The sequence below is a fragment of the Cryptotermes secundus genome, unplaced genomic scaffold (assembly GCF_002891405.2).
Source record: "Cryptotermes secundus unplaced genomic scaffold, Csec_1.0 scaffold548, whole genome shotgun sequence".
NCBI classification, from domain to species: Eukaryota; Metazoa; Arthropoda; class Insecta; order Blattodea; family Kalotermitidae; genus Cryptotermes; species Cryptotermes secundus.
In genome coordinates, this window is record NW_019732380.1 from 2,616,725 (window position 1) to 2,638,001 (window position 21,277).

The following is a 21,277-nucleotide window of genomic DNA, read 5'->3' on the forward strand; positions in this document are numbered from 1 at the left end:
CATAAGTAAGTAAGTAAGTAAATAAATAGGTAAGGAATACACATATAGTGTTTCGTTAAAAGAAATATAAAGTCTTAACAATTTTCTCTTAGCAAAATAGAAATTCGACATGAAATTTTCCACGGAAGGCATCTCATGTAATCAGCAGTGTGCTAAGGCTGTGGGGGTGGATGTGATCACAACGGACCTTATAACCATGGCGGAGTGTGAGAAAGTTCTGTGGCGCACAGCAGAGGGCTACTGAGCCTAGCACCGCAGTTCGCGTCGGGCCGTACAAGCAGACAGTTGCTCGTTCAGTGTTCTACTGTACTTAACAGGATAACGGATTATCAGCTATCGTAACACAGGTGTTTTATTATCGCCTCGGAAATTTCTGTCGCTATTCTCTGCGTTGTGTCACACGAGCGTGTGTATCAAGTGTCGGTAACATGTGAAGTGATCGGACTTTTCAACATAGAATAATATCATATTTCGTAATCGAAAAAAGACAGTATTTCCAGTTACCGGACTAAAATAGGTAAATAGAATTTCTTCAGTTCTCTCATACAGCTTGCATGCATAGATCATGTATATTTATAAATCTTACATTAAGTGTAATATTCTTAGTGTTGATGTTTGTATTTGTGAATCTTATTTACGTTAGTGTAGTTCACAGATATTTGTATCTCTCTACTGAAGAGAGGAGGAAGCCTCAGATTTTCTTAATTCTTGTTTGTTTAACGATAATTTATCAACTGAACAGTTTATCCTATGTCGAAAGGTAGGATTATTCTATGAATGATTTTGAAGGGGCATGAAAGAATAATGTGGCCTGTTACAATGTACTATCCCAGAATTTATCTGACGGTACTTACTCAGGCCGTGCAAAATTCATATCACTGGTGTCGTGGACGATTTTATAAATCTTGCAAACACGAAGAAGAGGTGGTGACAATTCGACCAGGACATTTCTCAAAATTAAGTTGTAGTATGAGACTTGTAGTTCGCTAAATGGGGCAAATGTATTGCTAGAAATTGCTGCACCCATCTTTAGTACAGCTAAAGCCTTAGATCTCAGTATATTTGTTGCTCACTTATTCAGTGCCCCTGGTATTATTGGGAAGAACAAGAGAGAATTTCTATCTATATATTTCTTAATTAATTAACAGAACGTTATACGAGAATTACATCTATCTAAAGACGACAGTAGGGTCAATTTCCAAAGCGTGTGGTTTATAAAATATGCCTCAGGCAATGGGAAATGTGGAACATAATATTAGTAAAGTCACCAACAGGTGTCAACATGACTGATTAATGTATTCGCCTTCTATACGATAGCAGTTAGTGTCAAGACAAACTAGAATTTATAGCGTTAGAAGTCCATTAAGCTGGACTAATATTTAGACGGACACTTGAACTTCGTGAGTTTGGATGATATATTATGGGTGGCAGACCATATGCAGTTTGTTGAAGCTAATATTTTGAAGAAAGAATATTCTGATATCTACATAAAATAAATATAATTTATCGTCGCAAATTAAATACACGTCTTTCCAAAACCAAAAATTTAGAATTGTGGAAGAGAATAAGAAAATGTCGAAATTGAGGTTCTCTCAGCGGTGACTTGCAAAGAATATGATATTCTGGGGTGTAATGCTGTGAATTTCGGTAATTTACCGACATTTCGGGGGCTTCCACTGAACTACACGGCGTTAGGAATCAGGCGAACATACATTTCAAATACATTTGTGATGTTAAGGAAAAGAAAATTTAGCCAAAAAATAGTCAAAATGAGAGGCGTATCACAAAACTCCCCTTATTGAAAACATTAAATGAAAACGAGTCTCCGAAACATTGTGTATTTTAAATAAAAACAGGGCGATGTATAATGTCCAGAAACACTATAAACTGTATTTTTCTCAGAGTTTCAAATGTAACACATAAACACTCTGTATATTAGAAAGTGAAAAATCTTTGATAGAGATTTGAAGTTCTCAAAAAAGTAATTATGAAGCTTAACTGTCTCTTGGGATGTGATGTCGTGTAGTGTGGTATATATTTATTAAAGCTTCGGAGGAATGTCTGCTTCCATCTACAGGGTATAAAGTGATGGTAGTGATGAATGAATGAATGAATGAATGACTGGGCCTTCTCGGCCCTTGCACCGCGACCACAGTGATCTATTGTGCTTCCCCTTCTAATTATCCCCTCAGCAATCCTGTGCATCGAATGAAGAACAGGATTTTGTACGTAGGGGCATCGAAATAGTCACTTGGTTCCATAAAATATTGACCCAAGTGGCGTAATCTTAAACAAGCTAAGGCCTCACATTCACACAGGATATGTGTAGCTGTTTCAGTTTCTTCTTGACACCTCTCACAAGTGGGACTAACACTTAGTCCCATTTTGAGGAGGTGTCCTTTAAGGTGACAGTGTCCTTTAAGGTGACAGTGTCCTGTAAGTAGTCCCACCACCCATCGTAGTTGGAGGTGATGGTAGTAAGTATACTCTCATGGCCTGAACAGCATGTTCATCTCCGACACATCGGTAACCACCTACCAGACTAAACGGTGTCACATCCCAGAAGGCAATAATTCTCAAAATGTGTCCCGTTTATTGCTGAAAATTATAAACCCTGGGAGATAGGGAATAATTGTGCCGAAAACAGAGAGCACTACAACGCGAGATGTAAGTCTTATTTTTTTTTCCTTGGCATTACAGCCCCCGTGGGCCTAGGCCTACCTCCATGAACATCTCCGTTCACTTTGGATTTTCTAGACCTTACACATTCGGTAGGACTCCTTGGGCGGGTGATCAGCTCGTCGCAAGGCCTCTACCTGTACACAAACACAGAAAAACACACACATACAAACTAAACATCCATGCCCTGAGTGGGATTCGAACCCACGATCCAGGTTTCCAAGTGAGCGAAGACAGCACATGCCTTAGACCGCTCGGCTACCGTGACCGGCGCAAGTCTTATTAGACTTATATAATTAGAAATTGAATTGGCTACTATGAGGTTTCAGATTCTCGACGTGACACCGTACAGTCAGGTAGAATTTTATTGACGTTTCTGAGGAACACACTGCCTCCATCTTCAGAGTCGAAGAGTAATCGGAAGATAAAAAAATCCAGAATCAAGAAATTACTCTGAAAATGGATGCAGTTTTATTCTCAGAAATGTCGTTATACTACTACCAGACTACACTGCATCACATACCAAACGATAATACCCTTGAAATAGGACATTTTCTCATGCTCAAACTCTGATAATTGATTGAATGGGGGTAGCAGTGCTGTCTGCAGTCTAGCTCCAACTGTCAGAACAGCTGCCATGAGATACTCGTATAAATACTAGGTCCAACAAGAAGAGCTTCCCCTGTTCTTTTGCCAGTCGGAAGATGCGAATAATGTTATTTAGTTATGTGTCATTGCGGTATATCGTTTCGTCTCATCACGCAAGCTAATAGACCTAAATGTACAAAGTTTGTCTTATTTTATTTTACTTATTTATTTGGGGCACCCTGTAGCGTTGTTGGTTGAGGCACTATGCTACAAACCACAAGGCCGTGGGTTCGAGTTCCGATGACGTGGATTTCTTTCAATTGACCTAATCCTTCCAGCTGCATTATGGCCCTGGGGTCGACTCAGCCTCTAACAGAAATGAGTACCAGGAATCTTCCTGGGGGATAAGGGCTGCCGGTGCGTAAAGCTGACAAGCTCAGCGCCATCTGTGATTCGATTGTCTAGAAAATGTGGGAGCCTCGACGTCTCATAACCCTATGAGCTTCCATGGCCTGTTACAGGGGTAGCTTTGACTTTATCTTTTATTTTTATGTATTTATTTGTCTTTTCTCTCTCTTTCTCCCAAACTCATTTTCTTTCTATATGTCCTCATGCTCCTGTTTTCTCTTTTTGATTATGCCATGTCTTCTCATTACTTTGCAAAGTGCATCCTGTGATTTCTCATGCATATTAATAGTGTTGTTGATAGTTTCCTCGCCGATTTGTCTTGTTAGTTCAATGAGAGTGTCCAGAAGCTTCATGTATGCATCCAATTTTATCTAACTCCGTGGTCTGTAGTCCGCAAGAGAACTGTACCGACCGAACTACCGTCGTTTGTCGGCGAAGCTAGTGTCAACATTTGCGGATAGAGGGTGTTACGTGGTTAGCACAACGGGTCCCCACGGCAATTAATTTCAGTTTTCTAGACCGGAGCCGCTATTTCCTTGAAATAGCTCCTCAATTATCATCACGAGGCTGAATGGGCCCCGTTCAAGACCCACTAATTCTCAGAAAATCTGGTAGCCCCGGGAATTCTGGATCTGTAGCCAGGAACTCTGACCACTAGACCACACAGGCGGTCTGCATTCACTTTTGGAACTGAGAATTTGAACGTAAGAAGATGAAGGTTTTGTTGCTCTGCCACATTTTCCAATCATACTTAAGTATATGTTTTTTTTAAGTCTTCAGTATTTCGATATGAGATTCGTATGGACGCACAGAAACCAAATGTCTGGTCTAATTTGTATCATGCATGACTGGAATTTGCTGTCGGTTGACTGGATGCCATAGTATCAGACGAAAATGTTGGTAATATCTTCTTGGCTCTGTACTTTATTTCTGGAGGAGTTCAGATTGAAAGGAATTCGAAGATAATTAACTTTTCTTGACCAAGGAAACGAATGGCTGAATGATCTTAATTCCCGCAGACGCCGTTATGAAAGCAGGGGTGAGGAGCAGTGCTATTGTTTTGTCTAGGTTAATGGGAGTTAGTTTGTAAACCACTGCTCTAGAAGTGGTGAAGTACTGAAGTTTCCGCATGGCAAATAAATCCGAATATTACTAAAAAAATCATTTTCTTACTTCATAGGAAACGCACTGTGTATCCATGACAGCGATCAGTCGGTTAATGACGTTTAGGGAAGTAATCGATCTGTATTCTGAGAATGGGGGCCCGCGGTAGCGTAGTTGGCTGAGGCACCATGCTACAAGCTGGAAGGTCGCGGATTCGATTTCCGTTGGATTTTTTCAATTTACCTAATACTTCCGGTCGCACTATGGCCCTGGAGTCGACTCAACCTCTAACAGAAATGAGTACCAGGAATCTTCCTGGGGTGGGGGGGGGTAAAGGGCGGCCGGCCCGTAAGGCTGTCAACCTCACTGGTATGAGTGTGAATATAGAAGGGGTTTGGATTGAGGATCGGATTTATTGGACTCTGTGATACAGCGTGTGACTATACAATTCGTTATCACACACACAGACACACGTGTCCACAGTCACTTCACTAGCCGTTGCTCGGTAGCGGCTTCTAACGGCGGGGGGGTCCCCNGTTCCCGTCCTCTGGTTTCCCGAACTGTACCGCCTCAGCTACCATCTTTTTACAGCAACAGCTCAGAAAGACTGACTCAATTACTCACCAATCAACTAACTCAACTCATCTTAACTGAGGGACTGTCCTGCTTATAATATATCGGCACGGACCGCACATAAAACACCGTTCCTCTGTTGTTTAAGGGCCGTTGTCTAGTACGGCAATTGTATGTTGTTTGTTTCGAGGTCGTTGCCTAACAACGGATGTACAATGCACAGTTAGGGAGGTATTTAACGGAATGATTTTCATCCCAAGTTTCATAACAAGCCGCAAAAGTAACTTCCATATTCTGTAATGAGCCAAATGTTGGGTCAGAAGTGAAGCCCCCAAATTTAAGACAGAAAATGTGGGAATTCCAGACGTCAGCCAACTCCAGTATGAACCCACCTGTTCAAGAAGACGAACATGACCTCAGAGAGGCAAGTCTACTACGTAAAGGTAGATTAACGAACATGCACTTTACGTCATAGCAGTAGGGAGCGTGGAAAGATAACATTTACGTTAAACTACTTAGCCTTCAGCAATAAAATTTTTATTAGATATTTTCACTAAAAATACTGAAAAGGTTCTCTTGCAGAGTAACTTTCAGATTGCCAGGCGGTATACAGTGAGATCTCCTTTTAGAAGGTCCGGGAAAGGTTGAACGTTTTTAAAATTAATTTTTAATGACGTTTCGCTAAAAAAACACTTTGAGACAGCCTTAACCTTCCGTTCGTGTAAGTTGGTTGTAAAAGTTGTCCCTGTGCTTAACTAATTAAGCAATACGCCATGAAGGTGTATGGGGGAGTGGCTGTATAGATCCACATTTTCTTGATCTCGGCACTAGTTGGTGAGTGGTCAGCTTCACGCCCCTGCCACTTTATCCCCAGGTAACGGGCCCCCAGTACCCATTGGATAGGAGGCTGGGTGGGACCCAGAACTGGTCTGGGCGATATGGAGAAGAGAAAATTCTGAACTTGCCGGAACTCGAACTCCGACCCCTTGGTCGTTCAGCCCGTAGGTAGTCGGTATACCGACTGCGCTATCCCACTGAACGTATAGGAATTCCCATAAAGTTTGATTAACAAAAAAGAGAACAAACTCCTTGGTCTGTAGGCAGCACGCGAAATATACCGACCGAGCGACCGCCGTTTGTCGACAAAGCGACAGACACGCATATACTGCCACGTTCTAGTAACACATATTACAAAGAATTTTAAATATAATTATCTTTACATCAGTTGAAAGGGGAATTTTGACTTTTTATAGCTCTAGGACATATCTTAAAGGTATCCCCAGATTTTGAGCCCTTTAGGTGACGAGTCTGAAGCTGTGCCCGCCCAGCAGAGCAGCGTAAACTTAAGAGACCACAGCGGAATCAACAAGTTAATGAAACGCACCCATAGTGCGGCAGATGCTGAAAATGCTGTTGCTATGCACACACCCCTCTTCTCACTCTAGCACTGAAGCACATTTTCGGGAAGAGAATGAAGCCGGTTCCCAGTCTGAAGTTTCGTCAATAAATACGCGATCCTTTCGCCGATCTCGTCCTTCTTCAATATATACATTGAGTTTCAATTGTTTTCAATAATTACGAAATCGGTGACTGGTTAGACAATTCTCCTAACAACAACTGTAAAAACACAGGAAAGCATTTCCAGCATATACTGCGGTTTAAACTGCGTTTATTTATAATTAGTTAGGCTATAGTGTTCTCAAGGGGCACACCGTAATATAGTTGGTTGAGGCACTATGCTACAAGCCGAAAGGTCAAGGGTTGAATTCCGGATGAGGTGGATTTTTTCAATTGACCTAATTCTTCCAGCCGCACCATGGCCCTGGGATCGACTCAGCCTCTAACAGAAATGAGTACCAGGAATCTTCCTGGGGGTAAAAGGTTACCGGCGTTTAGGGCTGACATCCTTACAGCCATCTGTGAGCCGATTGTTTAGAAAATGTGGGAACTTCAACATCTCACAACCCTATGTGCCTCCAAGTCTGGTTGCAGGGTTAGCTTTAACTTTCTTTCCTTTTATACATATAGTCTTCTCAATTCCGCTAGCGCCCCGAGTGTCCGCAGTCCTGCCGGCGAGAGACACACCTGACACTTCCGCCAGAACAACTCTGCTTTCTGCGATACTTTCTGAGATGACCGCACTGTATGTGGTTTCACAATAAAGTTCGCGAACTCATAGCGGCAAAAGTGCTACATACCTCATTGCTGAAAATCACTGTGGTCGCCTACAAAGTACTACCCTTAGGAAGCTATACGCCGACGCCGGCGTCTAGTCCACCCTTCAAAACAATTTTCGAACTAGTTTTGTGGAATGGTCTTCAGAGCTGCCGTCGTATTACTCCTGATGTCACCAGTGTCATCAAAACGCCTTCCGTTCAGGATTTTCTTTATCTTCGGGAACAGAAAAAGTCATTGGGGGCTAAATCCGGTGAATAGGGAGGGTATTCTAGCACAATTACTTGTTTACCAGCTAGAAACTCCCTCATAGAGATTGCCGGGTGAGAAGGCGCATTGCCGGGATGCAAGATCCATGAGTTGTTGGCAAAAAGTTCGGGTAGTTTCCGTCTAACTTTTTCATGCAGCCTCTTCAACGTCATCAAACCATACTAAATTTTCTGTCCATTCTTGCCATGGGAGACACATGGTGGCGAGTTCCCGAACTTTATTGTCAGACCTGGTAAAATGACATAAAATGATCGTGAAAACGGACCAGATTTTGCAGTAAGGTAAAACTCGATGAAAGATGCACAATGACGCAATTTATCCCAATCTTCCAATCATTATTCTTTATTTTCCCTTCTTTCATTAATTCTTTCAGTACTCCAGTATTTTTCTTTCTGCATTCTTTCCTTTCTAACCTATACACCTACTGCAAAGATTTAGTTGGTAGTGATGGTAGATATTAATATGTATAAGGGACTAAAGATACATTTTAAATTTATATTATCTCTCTCAGTATAATTCATTAAAATAAAACCAGGAATCTCCCCCATGTGGCTTAACACAGCTCTCTTGTGTGTAAAGACAAGTCCCTAAACTTATCAGTTTTAATATGAATTATCTTACGTTCTCTTTTGTGCCTTCAGCAAGAACGTTCCTTTTAATCACAGAAGAAGAAGAAGAAGAAAGCTGGCAAACTTGCGGAGTCACTCGTTTATTATTCACAGTGCTTGCCGGCGATTTGGTCTTCGCGAATCACTTTGTCGTTTACTGCCGATGTCTCTCAAGAATATGGTTCATTAGACACTCTACTGTGCTTATACAGAGTGGAACACACGTCAGAGAACAAGGTTCACAAATGGATTTCAGCTTCTATAAAACAACTAGTGCAAAAGCCTGTTGAAATTCAACGGGGAATCATTTCGTTCATATATTCCTCCTTTATCTTCACCGCCCTTTTGTCTCTTCCTTTCGTACTCACCTCACTTCTAAGTTAAAGCATTGGATTAAGTTATGCCTTTATGCTTCAGATGGGACAGTTTCTACTGCGGCGTGAAAACGACATAACACACAAATAACATAAACACATAGTCATAAACCTTGTCCTATTTTATACTACACCACTAGTCTAACACCAGTCAGGAATTCAACAAAAAACAAACTCCGTGGATTGAGCCCGCAAGCGAACTATACCGACCGAGCAACCGCCGCTTGTCGGCGAAGTTAGTGTCAACTTTTGCGGATAGAGGGAGTCACGTGGTCAGCGCAACGACGGGAATTCAACAGGACACCTTATTATTTGCTCTATAAACATACACACTCCCCTTGCTGTCTCTCACATCATTTCTAGTCCTATAAGTTACCAAATGATACATCCCACGAATAACACACACAAATGATTAATCTTAAACCGTCTCATTTATATAGCATACTACATTCACATAACCATACCGAAATATTGCCAGTATTTACAAAATAGACACAATACATTGAAACAAATGGCTCCCCATTCGTTATTGAAGTACAACATAACCCAGAATAATATTCTGGGTTTAGATTTCCAAATATATTTATAGCACGAAATTTATCGCATAATGAGGTCAGTTTGTCCATCCATTTCTGGACATAATTTCAGATTCCTGAACTGAAACCTTATAGGAACTTCATTTCGACAGTAGGGTTCCTGCCTTCTGGGACAGAACAACCTCTAATCTGTTGAAATTCAAGTAATGTTTCGGAGTCAAATGTCGCCTCCATCTTCAGTTTCGAAGAACAAGCCAATCTTGAAACCACCAAGCAGCAGGTAGCAAGCACACACTTTGCTTAAGACATGTTTCTCCGAAATTTTAATTGACTTTAACGGACCACACTGCATTATATCCCACAATACTCATATAGACCCTTTACAACAACTATGACTGTGACAGCATCAGATCTTACATTCTATTTCAGTTGCTGTTAACAAGAATCTCTGTTTTCCAAATCCTTATTTCCTGTCAGGACTCTGTCCCTCAAACCGCGGTGCTTTTCCGGACGATTTCTGTGTATTAAGTTCAAGTCATTTGCGTGGTGAACACTTTGGAGCGTAACATTCCCACATGGCCGCGCCACAGCTCAAGCGGTTAGTCACTGGCTTCCCACCGCGGCGGCCCGGGTTCGATCCCGCGTCTGGTCAATGGGATTTGTGGTGGACAAAGTGGCGCTGGGGCAAGTTTTCTCCGAGTACTTCGGTTTCCCTTGCCAGTCTTCATTCCACCAATTGCTCCACAATCACCCTCACCTATCATCTGGGGCTGGTACAATAGGCCAGAAGTGGCCGCAGTACAAGGGGCTTAGTCCCACCCCACTAGTAATAAAAAGGAAACCTACCCACATTGACGTTTAGGTACAGCACAGTGACATAAATAACAGAGAACTATCAAGTGACATGTGTAATAGGTTAGCGACAATTAGCATACATAGAATATACATCATACAGTGACGTATGCGGAGAGGCGATAAGATATTCTGTTCTTTCTAGGAACTGAACACATTTACAGCCACTTAACATAGTGCAGTAACAGCACTCAACACGTTAAAATTAGAATTCTGGTAACTGAAATAATACATTTAAATGATAAAAGGTAAATTTGTTTCTGTGAATAATTAATCTATACGCCATGAAGTACTGATTAACCATCAAACATCTAACGACAAACATAAATGGATTAAAAAGTTACGAAAAATAGAAACCTTAATATTTCAAGGGCCGATCATAGTGGCCGCGCGGTCTAAGGCATAAAATGTCTTCGCTCGCTCGAATATTGGGATCGTGGGTTCGAATCCCACTCAAGGCACTGATGTCTGTCTGTGTTTATTCTGTGTTTCTGTTAACTAGAGGCTTTGCGACGGGCTGATCCCCCGTGCAAGGATTCATAACGACTGTCTTAGATTAAGACACTGAGGTGAAACGAAGCGTTTCACGGATGCCCTGTGCTCCAAGCGGGAGCAACAGGAATAGAAGAAGAAGAATGCTGCAAGGCTCTATAAGACTAAAAATTATCATATGGGACATTATTGTATGGCCGTTAACACAATAAATTCGGAATAAATAAACCAGTGTTACTACTGTATTAACATTTGTTTATTATTCTGTATTAGCTACGTGTTTCAATCCAGCTGGATCATCATCAGACAGTTTTCATGATACATCTCAGGTTACTGGATTGTGTTCTAATATGGATTCATGTTAATAATAATACAGATGTAAATTTCACTTACAATTTCTACGTTTCGTCGTATTACTAAATTGATGTTGTAATATTAGTCTTAAGGGTTAAAACGGGAAAACATTGTTATTCAATTCTCTACCAAAATTTTAAAATTTTACTGTTAATTAATTATTAATTAATTTACATTGGGATTATCTTTTCAGGAAAGTGAATGCCTGTGGTGATTTGTCGTTGAGTAGAAGGTACTTTCTATTTTGGGAATCGTTTTTGTGTTGTCTGTTACATATACATTATGTGAATGATTATTCGCGTGAAAATGATGCAATATATTCTGTATATATTTCTTTCTGTCGTCATGAATAGTTATGGTGAAATTATTGTCTTTGCTGTGTATGGCGACCTGACAGAATCATAGAATAGAAACAATGACAATATCTAATGGCGGAAAGATGTGATATCTCAACACAAGACACAACATATACGTACAACATACATAAATTTGCGAAAATTTCACAATTAAACCTAACAGCATACATTTAGAGTCGCGGATATTCCTTTAGGTGGTCAAGGTTATGCCATCACCTCCCACCGGGTGGCGTAGCAAAATGTGGAGGGGCAGGCGAAAGGCTGATGACTCTTGACTAACCACACGAATGTTCTCCAACTATGATAATTCCTGACATTTTTATACTGAAAGGCACAGTGGAATGGTTAACGTTTATGCGTCATATTCATGAGAGTATCTGTTTGAGTATCGGAGAACAAAAGGGCATGATTTTCTCCATTTTTCATGAAACTTCAAATATACGTAATGTAATGTGTTTCCTGTGAGGCATGGACTGAGTTTTCTACCCCGCAGAGTGTATTTGTGTGTTCAGTGTGGTTCTCACAATAAACAGCGGCTCTTTCCCTAAACAGCATTAACATGTTGGGCTTAGTAGCCTGAAACTTAACGTGTTTCCTGTGAGGTACGGACTACGTTTGTATGTATCAAGACCCGAGAATCATCTGATGAAGATAGAATGGTGGTGATAATGCAATCTGCTGATGTAAATTCGCAACGCGCAACATAGTTCTGTAATTATGCATTTGCATTTTCAACCAAAATACACTTCAACCGTCGTTACGAAAATTAGTTTTACTACAACTGGAAAACCACACGGGTATGAGGTAAACGAAACCGAAATTCATGGTTCTCGACTCTGTAATGTGGCGGGGAAGGGGTATTTTAGTTGCTGGTAGTTAGATTATCACATATTAAATTTCCACTCTTCAACTTCAGAACTTCAGTGTCACGTTACAGTAGAGCAAATTCGAAATCTGACTGCATACGAATTTGTTTGTTTAAATAGAAGCTAAAGTAATTATGAATGTAGGAAAGAACATGTTTTTTTTATTGCTAGTGGGGTGGGACTAAGTCCCTTGTACTGTGGCCACTTCTGGCCTATTGCACCAACCCCAGATGATAGGTGAGGGTGCTTGTGGAGCAATTGGTGGAATGAAGATTGGCAGGGGAAACCGAAGTACTCGGAGAAAACCTGCCCCAGCGCCACTTTGTCCGCCACAAATCCCACTTGACCAGACCCGGGATCGAAACCGGGCCGCCGCGGTGGTTAAAAAGAACATGTTACTTCCTACACATAAATAGTACAGTTCACTGTACATTGTACAGACGAGCAACACGCCATGTCCTCACACGAGTTGCGAAGTGCATTGATGTTGACGATGGAATTTTCGGAAATCTATTATACTGGGTAAACACTACAAACTTTTTCACTTGAACAATACATACCGTTATTAGAATCAGTATGTAATATCTGTTTCTAATGAATAGTTTGGAACTGTACAATGAAATAATTTTATCTCGGGAGCCGTTCTGAATAGGACACATGTACATATACAATTTTTTGCTTAGAATGACCGATGCTATGACCTCCAAGAATATTGATCTTTCCTCCTGGGACACCCTGTATATAGCATTAGTTCTTTGTAATCGGGGGGGGGGGGTGTGAAAACTTTAAATCCATCAAAACTGGGACACAGATCTTTTTTCGATCACAATATATATATTATTATTATTATTCTCCATTTCGTATTATGCCCTCTGACCTGTATCCCATCAGAATTTATCCGGAGCTATGGATCTTACAGTCGATATATGACTCTTTGGACGGGGGATCAGACTGGTCGCAAGGCCGCAATCTGCATAGAACAACGCAAACATAGACGAAACGCGGACCGACATCCATGCCTCGAGTGGAATTCGAAGCCACGATCCCAATATTTGAAGAGGCGAAGACATTTCATGCCTTACACCGCGCGGCCGCTGTGATCACCACGTATATAAGAAAAAACCTCCTTGGCTTTTAGTCCGCAAGCGAACTATACCGACCGAGCGACCTCCGCTTGTCGATGAAGTTAGTGCCAATTTTAGCAGATAGAGGATGTTGCGGATTATTACGTATATGACAAAATAAAATAAATCTCGTGGCAGGGGGTAATATATTTGCTTCCCACACAAAAAGCAAACTTTATTTTCAAATTTCATTGTTTCTGATCTTAAAATCTGAATTCACACAAAAGCTACGGTTTTGCGCATGTGATCCAAACGTTTCAAGAATAGAAAAAAAGGTTTCATATCCAGTGGTGTGGACATTGCAGCGCGGATTTACATCAATCCCATTTTATCACCCATTAAGAGCAGCGGTTGCCTGTGGCCTTAAACAAACCAAAGGACTGGTCTGAGGATTAAGGTAGATTGTAGTATTAATGACGAGCTTAACACAATTTTCTTTCAGTATCGTGGAGAATAATTTCGCGTTTCACGTTTGCATTTTAATCAGGCAGCTGGGGCTAACACATATTGGGCACCGTGTACCTTAGTAATTAGCGTCACGAGATAATGATGACCAAGAAACTGCTTCATGATTTGCAGCAGGTTTAATGGGATTTTACTTTACAATTATATTTCATATTGTAGGAGTTGAGGTGTTTACGAAGAGTTCTAATTTTGAGACATAACGCTGTATAGTCCGCTGAAATTCAACCGACGTTTCGGAAGAACATATCCTGTTTACCACCTTCTTCATGCTGATTTTTTGCTTGTCTTATGCTTCCAGCTTGGAGATGGAGCTGATATGTTCTTCCGAAACGTCGGTTGGCTTTCAACGGACTACATGACGTTATATTTAAGAAAGTAGAACTCTTCATGCGGGATATATTTGACAGTAACAGGAAAGTTTTCCCATTTTTAATGAAGCAATAGCCATGAACATATAAGGGAGTGGAGATACAAATCCAAGCATTCTTGCTTCGCCTTGGGAAGAAAGCCACGGCCGATTTAACTTTTGAAGGGGAAGGGCCAGTGTACCCACTAGAAATGAGTCTGAATCGAGATTCTTCTGTCGTCCGAAGAGAGATGAAGTGACAGGAGGTTGGAGAAAACTGCATAATGAGGAGCTTCATAACTTGTACTCTTCTCCAAGTATAGTTAGAATGGTCAAGTCAAGGAAGATGAGATGAGCAGGGCATGTAGCACGAGTGAGTGAGAGGAGAAATACATATAGGATAGTGATGAGAAAGTCGAATGGAAGGAGCTACTGGAAAAACCAAGACGTAGGTGGATGAACAATATTAAAACGGATCTTAAGAGAGATAGGATGGGCTGGTATGGATTGGATTGATGTGGCTCAGGATAGGGACCAGTGGAGGGCTATTGTGAACACGGTAATGAAACTTCGGGTTCCATAAATGCTGGAAAATTCTTGAGTAGCTGTACAATTGGCGGCTTCTCATGAAGGGCTCAGCTCCATGAGTGAGTGAATCCACACGGCGGTAGTCTGATCTCATAAAGTTTACAATGTAAAGGATCTTGGGTTCAATCCTGACCTCTGTCACTATAGAAAATAGATAATAAAAACAAATAATACTTGCTATTTTAAGGGTAACTACTCGTATATAGTGAAGAAGAGAGTATAGCCAAACCTTGAAATATTTTACTCTTTGGTTAGATCTCGAATAGTGCACGGTGTTCAAGGTACTTGAGTTGTAATTACTTATACTCAGGTCAAGCAAAGAATGAGCAAGAGTGGTGGGAGTTCATTTTGATCATCTGCTTCCCCCACACTACCTATGTTGCGCACGCAACCTCCAGCAATACCAATAAAAGGAAGCAAACGCTAAGTGAGAGGAGAAATACAAATCAAAACGGGTGGAGCGGGAGGAGGTTTGTAGAGGAGAGGAGATGCTAAATGGACGGGACAGGGGAAAAGTGTCCTTTCTTTGGCTGATCCAGATTTACTGAGTAATGACATCTCCTTGACCAAACACTCATAACTCTAGAGAACTTGTCTTTTAGCCTTCCGTGCATAAAGTAAATCTATCCCTATAACAGGCCGTGGAGGCCCATAGGGTTGTGAGACGTCGAGGTTCCCACATTATCTATACAATCGACTCATAGATGACGGTGAGGTAAAGCTAAAGCTATCTCTGTAACAAACCGTGGAGCCCATAGGTTTGTGAGATGTCCAGGTTCCCACATTTTGTAGAGAGTCGGCTGACAGATGGCGGTGAGATTGTCAGCCTTACTCGCCGGCCGTCCTTTACCCCCCAGGAAGATTCCTGGTACTCATTTCTGCCAGAGGATGACTCGACCCCAGGACCATAGTCCGGTTGGAAGGATTAGATCAATTGAAAAATTCAGTGACCTCACCGGGACACGCGATCTTCAGGCTTGTAGCATAATGCCTCAAACAACTACGCTACTGCGTGCCCCGATGCATAGCTGTAGGTATTCTAAACCTTGTAACTAGGTGGAGATTAATAGTGAGGTCATGCCCCGGGGGAAAGACCCAGAAGTACACACTCAATAGGGGGCCGGAAGGGCCCCGGAACTGGTGTGGAAGTTTAGACAAATCTCTTTCCCCTGCCGGGAATCGAACTCTAATTTATTTGTCGTCCATCGTTTATCGACTCAGCTGTCGATGTGACTTCTTATGTGTAAATGGAACTTTATTCTTTTCGGAAATGTTCGATAAAGAAAACATTCCCTTTTATTGCCAGAGCTGATTCCATTTCACGTTTGAAGAGGGCGTTCTCTCCGCCGCCTTGGCAGCTGTAGGAAGCAAGCCAGGACTTGAAACTCGAGTTAAATGTATCAGTGAGGTAATTTTGTTTCAGTTTCAGCTGAAGTAGTTTTTACTGGAGATTTAATCTCAGACTACAGAAAAACAACATATTCAAGAGAACATAAAGCCAATGTTCTATGAGGATTTAACAATATACCTCATGAACGTGAAAAATAAATCTAAAATTTTTATGTCTATTAATTCTCTTGTATTTAACCAAGTGTTCGGTGTACTTTTTATTTCTCTATGGCTCTACAACCCTTTGGACCTTGGCTGCATTTTCAGTTCCTGAATCCTATACACAGTCGGTAGAACTCTTCAAACGGGGATCAGCCCGTCGTAGAGCCGCTAACTAGACGCAGAACAACACAAATATAGAATAAACGCAGACAGACATGCATGCCTCGAGTGGGATTCCGACCCACGACCCAGGACTGTACACGCATGCTCAGTTTTAAATTTGGAAATAAGAAAACGGGCATTTGCATAGACCAGTGGATCTGATACAGGAATAAAAAAATGTTTGAACATTCATGTATACTGCAATTAGATTTCATTGAATCTTGGTTTAATAAGAATTCATGGGAAATGTCCGGCAGAAATAAACGCCATTTTTACTTGAGGAAAGATTAGCAACTTTTGAATTACAATTTGAAGCAGTTGTCGCTGCAAAAACTAGTGATGGTGCAGCAGTTACAGGAACACTCGGAAAGTTATCACCGATTACTCAGTAGTTATATTACAATCATTAATTTCGTCTTGCTGTAAGGGAAGTGTTTATGTAGAGAGGTCAAAAGAGGAAGCATCAGATGCAAGTAGCAGCCCATTCGAATATGGTGCACCAGATTCTGAAGACGAGGAAATGAAAACAATGAGTCTGATTCAGGTAATGCCAGATCAGTATGATTTTTTTATTGCTAGTGGAGTGGGACTAAGTCCCTTGTACTGCGGCCACTTCTGGCCTGTTGTACCAGCCCCAGATGATAGGTGAGGGTGATTGTAGAGTAATTGGTGGAATGAAGATTGGCAGGGGAGACCGAAGTACTCGGAGAAAACCTGCTCCAACGCCACTTTGTCCACCACAAATCCCACTTGACCAGACCTGGGATCAAACCCGGGCCGCCGCGGTGGGAAGCCAGCGACTAACAGCTTGAGCTGTGGCGCGGCTCAGATCAGTATGATCATCAATATGATGTCTCTCCGGCAATTTTTAGTGTACAAAAATTTTAAAACTGTTTAAATATTCTCCAGCGAGAAACCTTCTTTTGCATAAGGAAATAACCAAGAGTGAGAAAACTGAACTATAAGCTATTTTGGAACACGCTTGAACACACTAGAAATAATGATTGCTCATTTTTTAAAGATCCGAAATCCGATAAAACCGATCACAGTGGCCCCGAGGTCTAAGGCATGAAATGTCTTCGCCCGCACGAACATTGGTATCGTGGGTTCGAATCCAACTCAAGGAATGGATTTGAGTTTGTGTGCTGAAGCTCGGTCACTTACAGATAGGAATTGTGAAATTGTGAAATTCCTTGAAACATGTCAAATTAATAGATTAATTAATTAATTCGCTTAGTGGGGGGTGGAGTCCAACTGGGTCCACTCGGCACGGCGGCCACTGATTGGCCTATTGTACCTGCCCCGGGTGATTATGATGATGGAGAATTTGGTAGAATGAAGATTGGCAGGGGAAACTGAAGTACTCGGAGAAAACCCGCCCCAGAGTCTCTTTGTCCACCACAAATCCCACTTGACCAGACCCGGGATCGAACCCGAGCCGCCGCGGTGGGAAGCCAGCAACTAACCGCTTGAGCTATGGGGCAGCCTAAATTGATAGATGATGAGTGTGGAGTAGCCGGTGGAATGAGAATTGACAGAGGAAACTGAGTACCCGGAGAAAACCTGCTTTAGCGCAATGTTGTCCATCACAAATCTCACATGAAGACCTGGGATCGAACCCGGGCGACTAATCGCCTGAACTACGACGCGGCCTCAATCCTAAGTATAAATATATCACAGAAAAATGATTTAGTGTTTATTCTTATGGTCACTTCTTAGTATTTAAAAGCATGCAAATAAAATGTTATGAAGAAAATTACTGAGTACCCCATGACTTCGGGAATTCCCGTGAATTCCCATTTCTCATTCCCGAATCCCAAAGATTTGGAAACAGTAGGTAGAACTTGCAAACTGCTGCATCCATCTCTGAAGACAACCGTGAAGTTCTGCACACAGGCCTATGTTTGCCGTGTCTGTACTCTCGTTACGTCACACGGCCACTGGGTCCGTCTTGCTTCATTAGAGATCCAAATGGGCGGAACTAGTGAAAACAGAGAGACGCCCCGGCGCCCTCAGGGGCAGTAACACTCCTCTGGTCACTTTCTAACTTTTAGCCATAAGAAGCTTAACTCTTCTATACCAGACGTGGCTAACTACGGTCCGCGGGCTGGACCTTGCCCATGAGAGCTATTTATCTGACCTCTGGATGTATTATTGAGACGAGGAATGCGTATAGGATATTTGTGGGAAAGCCAGAAGGAAGGAGAGCACTGGAAAGACCAAGGCGTAGGTGGATGGACAATATTAGAATGGATCTTAGAGAGATAGGATGGGATGGTATGGATTGGATAGATCTGGCTCAGGATAGGGACCAGTGGAGGGCTCTTGTGAACACGGTAATGAACTTTCGGGTTCCATAAAATGCTGGGAAATTCTTGAGTAGCTGCAGAATTGGCGGCTCCTGCAGAAGGGCTCAGCTCCATGAGTAAGTAAGTAAATGGATGTGTTATTAAGAGGAATGCATATAGGACATTGGTGGACTGGGAATAACAAGGCGTAGGTGGGTGGACAATATTAAAATGATTTTCAGTGAATGCATCCTGTTGTGTATCATATATTATTTCTTACCGAAAACCGTCATAACACAACAATCAATAATACGTGTAAGTAGCTCTAGGCCGATGCATGCAGCAAAAGTATTTCCTAGAGCTACTTACTCGTATTATTGATTGTTGTGTTGTGACGGTTTTCAGTAAGAAATACTAAAATGGATCTTAGGGAGATAGGATGCAGGTTTCATAAAATTATGGGAAATTCTTGAGGAGATGCAGATTTGGCGTCTCCTCAAGAAGGGCTCAGCTCCACAAGTAAGTAAATAAGTGTGGATGTATTATCAGAATTATCCGGTAATATTTTTTTTATTAAGAAAGAATTATTGAAAACTAAAATTATAAAGCTTGTTAGCAACAGCAAGTACTGCCATCTACCTAACTAATTAGGCGAATAATGACAGGAAACAACCTTCTGTTCCTCTTCTCTGTTATCTTTCTCTCACGCTGTCTCCTCTTTTTTAATATTGTCACGTGTATGAGTGACTGTAGACGGGGTTTGGATTGGTAATTGGATTTATTCAATTCTTACAGAACGTAACTACAAGTAACTGTAGTGCTATCGCTAATTGATACTTTCTACAATTTACTACAGCACGCATTAATTTTTCTCAGTCTGATCTTCACCGGTTGTCGCCTGGTAACAGCTTCTAACAACGTAGCTTCTACTGCTTCCATGTTGACATTCTTACTGACAATAATATTTTGGAACGGACCATACAGAAAACAACTCTCCCAAAAGCACTTCTATTGTTGCGTCGCGCAGTTCTCCTACGGACCGCGTAGAGAACATCGTTCCCCAGTCAGTCCATTGGTAGGTGTTAGGTATCTGTTGCCTAGCTAAAGGCGTTGTTTACGGAGTCATTACTTAGCAACGGGTCTACATGCTACAATATTATTCTCCTCTTCCCCCCTAAACCTCAAATTTCCTCCTCTTCTTTATTTTTAATTTCTTCCTCTTTCTTCCTTTTCGTCTCCTCTTCCTCTATCAGCACCTCTTCTCCTGTTTCTTCTTCCTCCTTCTCCATTTTGTTTCTTTCAATGCCCTGACCCGAAAGACTGTGCATTCAGGATCTGAAGGGGAGACCTTCAGTTCACAGATTCCTGGCCTGTTTAACGACTCTGCTTCAGCTGATTAGGTGTCATAATGTCGAATGAAATGGATGGTGAATATGAGTGAAGAGTAAAGATTTGGAAGGATCCTACCATGACATGTTTGATGGAAATATTCTGACAATCTGGAGGGTCTTAAGAAAATCGCGAAGGTCTCGAACATTATGTTCTTCTGGGTTTTAATTCCTTATAGTTAGACAGAAGTTCTACCTACATTTCGGAGGAATTTATCACTCTCATCTTCATCGCTGGTTTCTTGCTTGGCTCATTCTCGGACCCTAATGATGGACGCGATAAATTCCGAAAATTCGATGGAACTTGTACCAAACAGTACGGCTTTACAACCTAGAAAATTGTACTTTTCAAAATTCACCGCTGTGAGAGCTTCCAGTGTAGTGTGACATGCTGCGCAATGGAGAACAACCCTTCCCACCCCCAGCAGTGACGTGGCAGCTCTGGCCACGGTGACGTAGTCCCCCCCGGGCTACGTGGCACCGCTTCCTATTGTGACGAGGCATGCAACGCCGGTGTCGACACGGCGTCAGGCAACAGCGGTACCCATTACGTAACAGGCAAACACTGCGACTATATAAGTGAACTATACAGCCGCCGAAGTCAGTTAAAAGTGTATCAGCCGCCGAAGACAGTTCTCAAGGCAGCAGCCTACTAGTTGAGTTGGAATCTAGCCAGCAGTGAGCCGTTAGAGTTGAGTTGGAATATAGCAGCCGTCGCGGGAAGAAGAACCGGACTCGTGTGTGATAATCAGTGATAGTTTGTGATAACTGAGTAACAATTGGGAGTGTGTGATATAGTGACACTTGTATAGCTCCCGTATCGTAATTAATACGTGTATACTACTGAGGACAGAGTGAACTGATTAGTGCATAGGGTCTGTAAACTGTGGAAACCCGCAACAGTGTTGTAATTAATTGTAGCCGATACTTGTGGGTTGTTAAATAAACCAATTAACAATCCGAAAGGCGTCTTCAGTGACGAAACACGTTACAGTATCATGAAGGTACTGGTCATGAAAGTCAACATCCCGGTCGTCACTCGACCCACATACCTCCTCGGCACAAGCCTTTCTCAGAACATTATTAAATAAAATATTATCATTCGTTACCGTCCATTGTGGCGTCGCAGA

At 41.8% G+C, this 21,277-nt stretch overlaps 1 protein-coding gene across 1 annotated transcript in view; it reads left to right on the forward strand.

Moving 5' to 3' along the window:
- The first annotated feature begins 259 nt into the window (after positions 1 to 259).
- LOC111867643 (protein dimmed) overlaps positions 260 to 21,277 on the forward strand; it is a 202,340-nt gene continuing 181,322 nt past the window's right edge. Inside the window, exon 1 of the mRNA XM_023857660.2 lies at positions 260 to 517. The gene's annotated coding sequence lies outside the window, so the exon portion shown is untranslated. The remainder of the gene's footprint in view (positions 518 to 21,277) is intronic.